The sequence below is a fragment of the Humulus lupulus genome, chromosome 6 (genome assembly GCF_963169125.1).
Source record: "Humulus lupulus chromosome 6, drHumLupu1.1, whole genome shotgun sequence".
Taxonomy (NCBI): Eukaryota; Viridiplantae; Streptophyta; class Magnoliopsida; order Rosales; family Cannabaceae; genus Humulus; species Humulus lupulus.
The window spans coordinates 59,517,715-59,527,446 of NC_084798.1; the positions used below are offsets into that span (position 1 = coordinate 59,517,715).

The window sequence follows — 9,732 nt, forward strand, 5'->3', positions numbered from 1 at the left end:
GCAAACCAAGGGAATGCAATAAATAATGCCGCCAACAATGTCGAAGGGGCAGTGGCTGCTGAGGTCCTTCCTAAACAAGGGGCTAGAAGTTTAAGAGACTATGAACTCCCAAATTTTACGGGAGTGCATTCATGCATCAGACACCCCACAATTGCCGCTAACAACTTTGAGATCAATCCAGCAATACTCACCCCATTCAGATTGGTGGATTACCTACAGAAGATCCAAACATGCACATAGCTAATTTCCTGGAGCTGTGAGCAAATTTTAAGATGAATGGGGTGAGTGACGATGCTATCAGATTAAGGTTGTTCCCATTCTCACTAAAAGAAAGAGCCAAGAGTTGGTTATACTCTCTGCAAGCCAACTCTATTAACACTTGGGAGGAGCTAGCACAGGAGTTTCTCGCAAAGTTCTTTCATCCATCAAAGGCTGCAAGGTTGAGATGAGAGATCAACAACTTCTTCCAGAATGATGGGGAATCATTATATGACACATGGGAGAGGTTTAAAGAATTGTTGAGAAAGTGTCCCCATCATGGCATTCAGAAGTGGATGTTGGTTCACAATTTCTATAATGGGTTGTACACTACTACACGCACCATCATAGATGTTGCGGCATGAGGAGCATTCGTGGGAAAGAGTGTTAATGAGGACTATGCATTGTTGGAAGAAATGGCCATGAATAACTACCAATGGCTTGATGAGCAAGATACTAGTAACAAAAAAGTAGTTGGGATTCATGAACTAGATGCAATCACAATGTTAACTGCTCAAGTTGCCACTTGAACCAAGCAATTTCAAAAAAACAATATTTCAACTCAAGTAATGCAGATGCAGATGGTGTGTGAAAGTAGTGGAGATTCTCACCAATTTGAGCAATGTATGCCAGCAGAGGTGAATAATGTTATCCCTATGGAGCAAGTGAATATGATGGGGAATTTTAATAGGCAAGCCAACAACCCTTTCTCCACCACTTAAACCCAGGGTGGAGGAATCACCCTTATTTTTCATGGAGAAATAACTAAGGCCCTCAATAACAATTTCAGCAACCCATTTCTCAAGCTCCACCACAAGAAATGTCACAACCACCGGTTTCTCAAGACAATACAAATGAATTATAAGTTGCACTATGGGCTTTGACCAACTCCCAAGCTCAGTTTATGACTGAAACTCGGTAATCCATTAGAAATCTTGAAATGTAAGTGGATCAATTGGAAAATATGTTACAAAATAGACCTCAAGGAAATTTTCCATGTAATACTGAGGTGAATCCTAAGGAGCTATGAAATGCAATCTCCTTGAGGAGTGGTAAGGAGTTGGAAGAGACACTTGAGAAATCTAGTCTTCCATTCAAAATGGAGTCTTAAAAAAAAGGGAAAGGTGGAAGAAAAGGTTACTGAGAACCTTGATAAGAAGCAGTCACCATTGAGTTTTGAGCACCACATAAAAATCCCATATCCTTATAGGTTGCCAAAGAAGATGCTTGACAAGAAAGTTTACAAGATCCTAGATGTTTTTCAAAAACTTCACATCAACATTGCCTTTGCAGAAGTCTTAGAACAAATGTCAAGCTAATTGAAGTTCATGAAGGAAATCTTGTCAAAGAAAAGGAAACTGGAGGACTATGAGACAGTGGCACTTACTGAGGAGTGTAGCGCAATACTCCAATAGAAACTACCTCCCAAGCATAAATATCTGGGTAGTTTTACCATTCCTTGTACTATAGGGAATGTGGTTTTTGAGAAGGTGTGATGTGATTTAGGGGCAGGTTTGAATTTGGTGCCTCTATCTATCTATAGAAAATTGAAATTGGGAGAAGCTTTCCCTACTACTATGTCCTTACAAATGGTAGATCGTTTAGTGAAGCACCCAAGAGGTATTAATGAGGATGTATTGGTGAAAGTGGATAAATTCATCTTTCATGCGGACTTTATTATTCTTGATATGGAGGAAGATGAAAATATTTTGATTATTTTTGGAAGGCCATTTTTAGCAACTGAAAGGGCGCTAATTGATGTACAAAAAGGGGAATTAAAGCTGCGAGTGCAAAATGAGAAGGTAACATTTAATGTTCCTGCTGCACCTAAAATTCCAACATGTTGTAGAGTGGATGTGATAATAGGAGGTGGTAGTTATCAAGAGAAAGGTCATCGCTCAAGATGTTAGTCGAACAGTGCGTAATCATGTGAAAAGGTTCTTTAGTTGGAAAGCTCGAATGTTACATGAGCGGTGGAAAGCTCCAAAAATTTGCAACATCATAAGACAGGCTTTCACCTATGACATTAAGGCTCTTAAGGATTCGAGGGATGGACTTGATTCAAGTTAAATTTGAAGATGAACTCATCGTCCGACTAAATGACGTTAACGACATTGCATTTGGAGACATTCCAGTCATTTATTTGCATTTTTTTATTAGTTTTATTTATGTTTTGGATTATGAAAACTTTAATTTTAGTATTTTGAGTTTTTTTTTTAATTTATGTCGTTTAGTATTAAATTTGTAATGTTGAATTGTGAAAAACGTGAAAAGTAAAGAAAGGAGAAGAAAAAAAAAAGAATAGGGTCGTGGCATTTGTATGATGAGTCACGACACAATGAGTTCCAGAGAACCTTGCAAGTTTTGGAAAAAGAAAAAGACGGGTTGCAACGTCACTTCGGGTCTAGGTAGAATGACCTATGGGCTGACCCAAAATTTTTCTTTCTCCACTTTCGATTCACCATCTCAATCCATATCATTTTAAGCAGCTTGAGGTGTTAGGTAAGTTTCTTTTCCTTAGCTTTTATTTAAGCATTGGGGATAATGTTTATGTTAAGTTTGCTGGAAGGGTTTTAGTGTTGTGTGTTTATGATGGTTTGTGTTGTTTTATTTTAGTTGTGTTTTGTCAAGGTTGTTTAGAGTGTTAGTTGAATCAAGTTTACAATGATTCTCCAATGACAATATATTGAATGATATGTTGTATAAATTGAATGGGAATGAAGCTATAAACATCCATGTGCTTGTGCAACGTCCTCCTAATCGATGACCGTTACACTATGTACTTTAAATAGTGTCAGACTTGCTAATCAAGTCCATTGGTTATAAACATGTAACTAAGGTTAGTGACAAGGGTTAGGATTAAAAATTTTGGTCAAAAGGAAATGCTGACTTTTCATTTAAAATAATTACATTCATACATGGGATCCCAAATTAATGTTTAAAAGGCTAATACAACACAAAAGTTACAACCAGCCGACCTAAGCAGCAAAATAAGGGATACAACCCTAGTTTCTCCAAGATAACCCCAGTCGAGCACCCGCATATGTACACGCTGCCATCGAAGCTCTCCAACTCATGGCTGGTTCAACTTTCCTTTCCCCTGACCTGTACCACATAGCACCATTGAGCTGAGGCTCAGCAAGAAAACTTAAACATGTGCTTGAATAGTAAATACATATTCTAGATGCATCTCTAGCATGCCCAACAGTAATAACCTACACATGCATGCATACAATTACAAATAAATGATCATAGGATCATTCTGGGGCCCGCTGACAAAACTAGATGACCATAGAGTCATCTCGGGGCCCTTTGCCCTAAATAAATTACCATACAGTCAATTCGGGCCCTTTGCCCTAACTATGTGACCATAGAGTCACCTGGGGCCCTGCGCCCTAACTCTGAGTAACTAGCCATAGAGCTAGCCAAGCGCTTTGTTCTTTCCAAATGACTATAGGGTCGGCCAACGTAATATTACTTCCCTGATTAGTCCTAAGCCTCTCGACCGGCGCACAATGCGCTATTGCCGCCCTTGACTAATAAGTTAAGGCCTTAACCAGATATTCAGACAACCAGATAAACAAATAACCAAACGCAGATAAGTATACCTTAGACAATACAAGTAAGCATACATATTAATCATATATCTCAGCCAATTAATACAAACACAGTAATAACCATGTTCCTTGACGCAGATAATGAAAACAATCATATATCATTAAACAATTATCCAGACACAGAGCATTCAAGCATGCTTCATCAACGAGCACAAACATAACCTTAATCGCGTTCATTCTCAAGGGCCCAAGCCCTATTCATAATTACATTTAAAGATTGGGCCAAGCCCTAATCACATATATAACGTATTGGGTGCAGTTTTCTTACCTCAAGTCCAAGTGCAACGTATAATAAGAACGACCCTCGAGCATGATCCCTGTTCTGAGCCCTAATTGATAACCTAGTCACATCCATAATATAGAATCCCATCAATAACGAGCAAATAAAGGCTTCTTGACTGATGTCAAATTCTACTAAACCAGGTAGTAGAATCAATCCTGAGCCCTCAAGTACGAGTTCCTGCACAAAACCTTCCTGAGGCTCAAAAGCCCTTCAAGCGCTGCGGCCCAAGGCAAAAGAGCCACGGCGTGCCCCAAGTCAGAGAGCCCAAGGGCTCTCCTTGTTAGAAAATGTTCCTAGTGTGTAGCGAAAATTGCGGTAATTGTAGTATTGTATACAACAAAAATTTTAATATAAACAACTATAATGAGGATCCTTTAATATGCAATATGTTAATCAACAAAAATATGTATACGTAAAAATTAATAGGAAATGATTTACTTCTTGTAGTCTATCAAGAATCCTTGAATCTTTTCGTATATAATTCGATCTTCCTATCCTTGCTTGAGTACTCACACCAAGATCTTCCAAGAAGTTCACTACACCTCAAGATGTGGGTGCGCACATAGAGAACAAGAATCAAATTTGTGAATCAAAAGTATTATCAACATACAAGACTCTTGATTAAAGGCTAGAGAGAAAGGTTTTTCTTTTGTGAGAAAATAGATGATTTCTTTTACTGATGCTTCTTCTAAAAACTTATTCTCTGATTTTTTATCATATAGAATATATAGGTATTATTATCATAATAATAATAATAATCAAATAAAATTGATCATCTTAATAATAAAAAAATAAATGATAATTAAAGACAAAGTCTCACATTTCGTTTTAAAACCATTTTCAAAATATTTTGTTAATTAATTAAATAAATGAAAAAACCAATAACTTATCATTATCAGTAGTGGTACGCGCATAGGGAAGTCCAGGAAACCCTATGCGTGTAACACTTCCCTAAAATAAGGGGATATGATTTTTCATGTATTTTAATTTTAATTAATTAATAATTAAAAATTCAAACAAGGTGTCATCTTTCTAAGGAAAAGATAACAACTTAAATTTCAAATTTGAAAATTTGAATTTTCATTATCATCCTATTATTAATTAAATAAATATAATAATCAAAACTAATTTTGACTATCCATATTTATCTTTTCGCACTTAAATAAAATAATTGATTAAAATCAATTTCTTTTATTTCTACACAATTTCGAAAATTGCATTAATGCAATAATAAATTATGCAACTTCAATTATATCATAATTGTATATTTATCCTGAAAAATAAATATTCTCTCAAATAGTCCACTCACAGTTTGACCATTATATCAACTCTTACCCTGAATAGTGTTGATAGAGCCACCTCGGGGACCTATGGACCAATAATTCCAAGTTCCAATAAATAATTTATTATTAACCAAAACTCCTTGATTCAATAATCATATTTATTAATCTCATGATTATTCCACTATAAATATGAGATTTCACTCTTGAGAATTAAAGACATATATTTACTGAGTACTTTATTGTAACCATAAAGTGTCCATTGATATAATCATTACATATAAATTAATCCTTTATTGATGATTCATAATTAAGAGGGAATTAAATTATCGTTTTACCCTTTTAATTATATCTTATTTCCTAGTGTACCATTGACTTTACTAGTGAAGATTAATTCATAATCTGATTATGAATTTGACGACAATAACATTTTCAGTTCCAAAAGTCAACCCAATAGGGAACCATCATTCAATCTATAAGAAGGTATAGATTTCATATCTGTTAAGCTATGTCCCCAGCCATATACATCATTGAGTCCCCAAAACAATAGTTCTTAGCTTGATCATTATGACAAACTGTAATGCATGAATCAAATGATCAAATGACATATATAGGATTTTATAGTAACTTTAGGATTAAGATCAGTTTGTATATGATCATCAGTGAATGTGTTTTATAATACTACGAAACGCTATTTAAAAAGTATTATCAAATCACATATGGTCCAGTTTTACATACTCTCAATATGCAAAGTCTAACAACCCGAAATTGCTCATAAGGCTTAAGGGCCTTGATTAGCGTGCCAGGAGGGCATAATTGGTATATGTGTGATTAAATGATTAAATGCATGATTATGTGGCATGCATGATTATTATGATTATATGACTATGTGATAAGCATGTTTATGAGTATTAAATATGCATGTGGGTCCCGTTTAGTTTATAAGGGCATATTTGTAATTTTGGCTTGTTGAGGCTATAAATGTGGTTATATGTGATAAATTTTTGAGACGACATTATTATGTGGATATATTTGCAGCATATGGCTCGAGACAGTTCTAGTGAGCGGACTGGCGAAATAGTCACAACGGGGATTAATACCCGGCTCGGGAGGGGCTCGGGGTATTTTTGGGAATTTAGGGAATATATTGGGGAATATTAAATACTAGATAAATAATTGGTAATTAATTGGACAACGGGATTACTTGGTAAATTATAAGAACATTTGAGGAATTACCGGGAACTGGGGGTGAATGACCATTTTACCCTTAGGAACACTTGATGAATTAGTAAACATAGGAGGGTAAAATAGTCTTTTGCCTAGAAGCTAAGTGATATACTCAGAACTTAGGAAGAATGGAGAAAAATAGAAATTGAAGGAATTATCAGAACTCTCTCTTTCTCTCTCACGGTTTACACTCTCTCACTCTCTCTCCATTTTCTCTGAAGTTAGGAAGGAAAGGGCAGGAGCTTAGGCTTGGAATTAGAGTCTTAGAAGGAAAGCTAAAGGAGTTTGGGTGAATTAAAGCTCTATAACCAAAGGGTTAGCTGAGACTTAAGCTCGGATTTTGGAGGTTGAAGCCTGTGAGAAAGTCAATCATATTAGAGGTAAAATTATGAACTTTCATCTCTGAATTCTGTTAAGTTTGTGTTAGGAATTCTGGTTGGTTTGGGTTCTTTGATGATGATTTATGGTTGATGAATTAGGATTGTGACTTTGGTTTAATTGCTAGGTTTTGGTGATTAAAAATGTGTGATTCAATCTTAATTCGTAGCTATTTTGATGAGGTATTGAGGAGATTTTTTGGGGGAAATTCTGGGTTTAATCTTGGTGTTCTTGGCTGGGAGGAAGGAGGACAAAACCTAGATTTTCTGGGTTCGAAGGGGGTGCGCCGAGACCCAGCCTGGGGCGCCGCGGCGCGTGTGGTCATTTTGGCCTGGGCGTGGCCTTTGACTTGGGGGCGCGCCGTGACTTACTAAGCCAAGTCGCGGCCCGCCTCGCCCTTTGGCTTGGGTCTTTGCTCTCTGACTTGGGAAAGTCGCGACTCACTAAACCATGTCGCGACCTGCCTGGGGATTTTAGTCTTATAATTATTTCTAGAATTGGTAAGGCTCGGGAATTATTTCTAGGCGCTCGGGACAACTTCTACTACCTGGTTTAGTATAAATTAAGGTCCTGGAGGCTAGTTTCTGTGTCCTAAATATTTATTTGGATTGGAAGGGAATAATTACTCATTGGACACTATGACTAGGTTTATCACCAAGGCTCGGGGCTGAGGATCATGCTCGGAACCATTTCATTTTCTCTGCTCAGAATTAAAGGTAAGAAAAATGCACCCTTCTGTGGCTGTGTTGGGATTGAGTTTCCCTATATTTGAATACATATGATTGTATGATTGTGATAAGCCATGTGAGCATGAAATGGATGACCTAAGAGAGTCAGGGGCTGATAACTTGCACATAGGATGCGGCTTGGCCATTGTGAACTAGGGTCAGCTAGATAAACATTGGACTCGGCCTAAGCGAGTTGGAGTCGGTGGGTTAAATAGAGGGTGCGGCCTAAGGGCGTCGAACCTGAGTATTATATGATTATTATGATAAACTATTGAATATAAATATGTGTACTATTATTAATCTGATGCTTATAGCTTGTTGATATCTGAACGAATGCTTGGTGATTCATTAACTGTTATCACTGATTATGTGTCTACAATGGCTTGCTAGATATCTGGTTAACTTCCTTGTGAATTATTTGATTATCATAATTGATTATGCTATGTCGTGATGGTTTTCTTGCTAGGCCTTTGCTCATGGGTGCTACGTGGTGCAGGCAAAGGCAAGGGTTAGATGTATCAACCATGAGTTGGAGAGCTCTAGGGGCAGGGTGTACTTTGTCAGTTGCTCGTCCGCCACGACCGAGGGATTTGTACATGGACAGAAAACCTAAAATGCGTATTTTTCCATTAGAGTGGCTTTTGGATTGTATATGTCTTTTGGAATTTTGTAAGTTTGCCCTTTAAACCCTGTTTTTGGGATCCCATGTTCTAAGCATTTATTTTAATGAAAATTATATGTTTATGACCAAAATCTTTTAACCCTAACTTGTTTATGACTTTAGGATCACATATTTATTCAAATGACTTTATTAGCAAGTTTTTCACTATTTTAAACACACAGTGTAACGATCTTGGTTATCCAGGGCATTACACAAAGTATCTCCACTAAAGTATCATTCTACATTATTAACCTGGATCTAGGTCACATGTATTCATAATACTAGTAGACCGTACTAGCAGTAATTAATCTAAAGATTCCACAACTTTATTAAGTCCATTATCTCAATCTTGATCCTCTCATAGCAACATGAGGTTAAGACCACATAGATGAACTCGGGAATTTTTTGATATTTACTTAATATTATTAACAATAATATAGTACATAAGCTACATATACACAATAATTCAATGCATTTATTCATTTCATTAAAACCATTGTCAAGTACAATTGCTTTAATATAACAATTCCCAACAATCTCCCACTTGCCCTAAAGAAAATGAGGCATTTCCATCAACCCCATGCTTCTTACATGACCTGAAAAGATTTAGTAGATAAACTTTTTGTGAACGAAATTGCAAGATTATCTTTAGAGGCAATCTTCAAGACAGTAACATCTCCCCGGGTGACTATCTCTCAGATCAAGTGATATTTCTTCTCGATGTGTTTTCCCCTCTTATAACTTCTGGGTTCCTTTGAATTAGCTCTGGGTTCCTTTGAATTAGCTACTGCCCCACTGTTATCACAGTACAAAACAAGTGGCTTATCCATGCTTGGAACAACTTCCAGATCAATATAGAACTTCCTGAGCCACATAGCCCATTTAGCTTCTTCACAAGGTGCTATGTATTCTTCTTCCATGGTGGAATCTGCAATACTTGATTGTTTAATACTTCTCCAAACTACAACACCTCCTCTAAGTGTGAAAATTGATCCACATGTCGACTTTCGACTATCTTTGTAACGACCCAAAATTACTAATAAGGCTTAAGGGTCTTGATTAGTGTGCTGGGAGGGCATAATTGGAATTTATGTGAATAAATGATTAATACATGGTTATGAGAATTAATATGCATGTGGGCTTTGTTTAGTTTATAAGGGCATATCTGTAATTTTGGCCCGTTGAGGGCATGAATGTAATTATATGTGATAAATTGTTGAGACCACATTATTATGACGATATAATTGTAGTGTATGGCTCGAGATGGTCCTAGTGAGTGGATGGGCAAAATAGTCACAGC

The 9,732-nt window shown here is 36.7% G+C and overlaps 1 non-coding gene across 1 annotated transcript; it reads right to left on the reverse strand.

The window, feature by feature from the left end:
• Positions 1-437: 437 nt before the first annotated feature.
• Positions 438-544, reverse strand: LOC133787361 (small nucleolar RNA R71). Its single transcript, XR_009872388.1, has one exon. It is a non-coding gene; the product is annotated as a small nucleolar RNA R71 (small nucleolar RNA).
• Between the last annotated feature and the right edge of the window lie 9,188 nt (positions 545-9,732).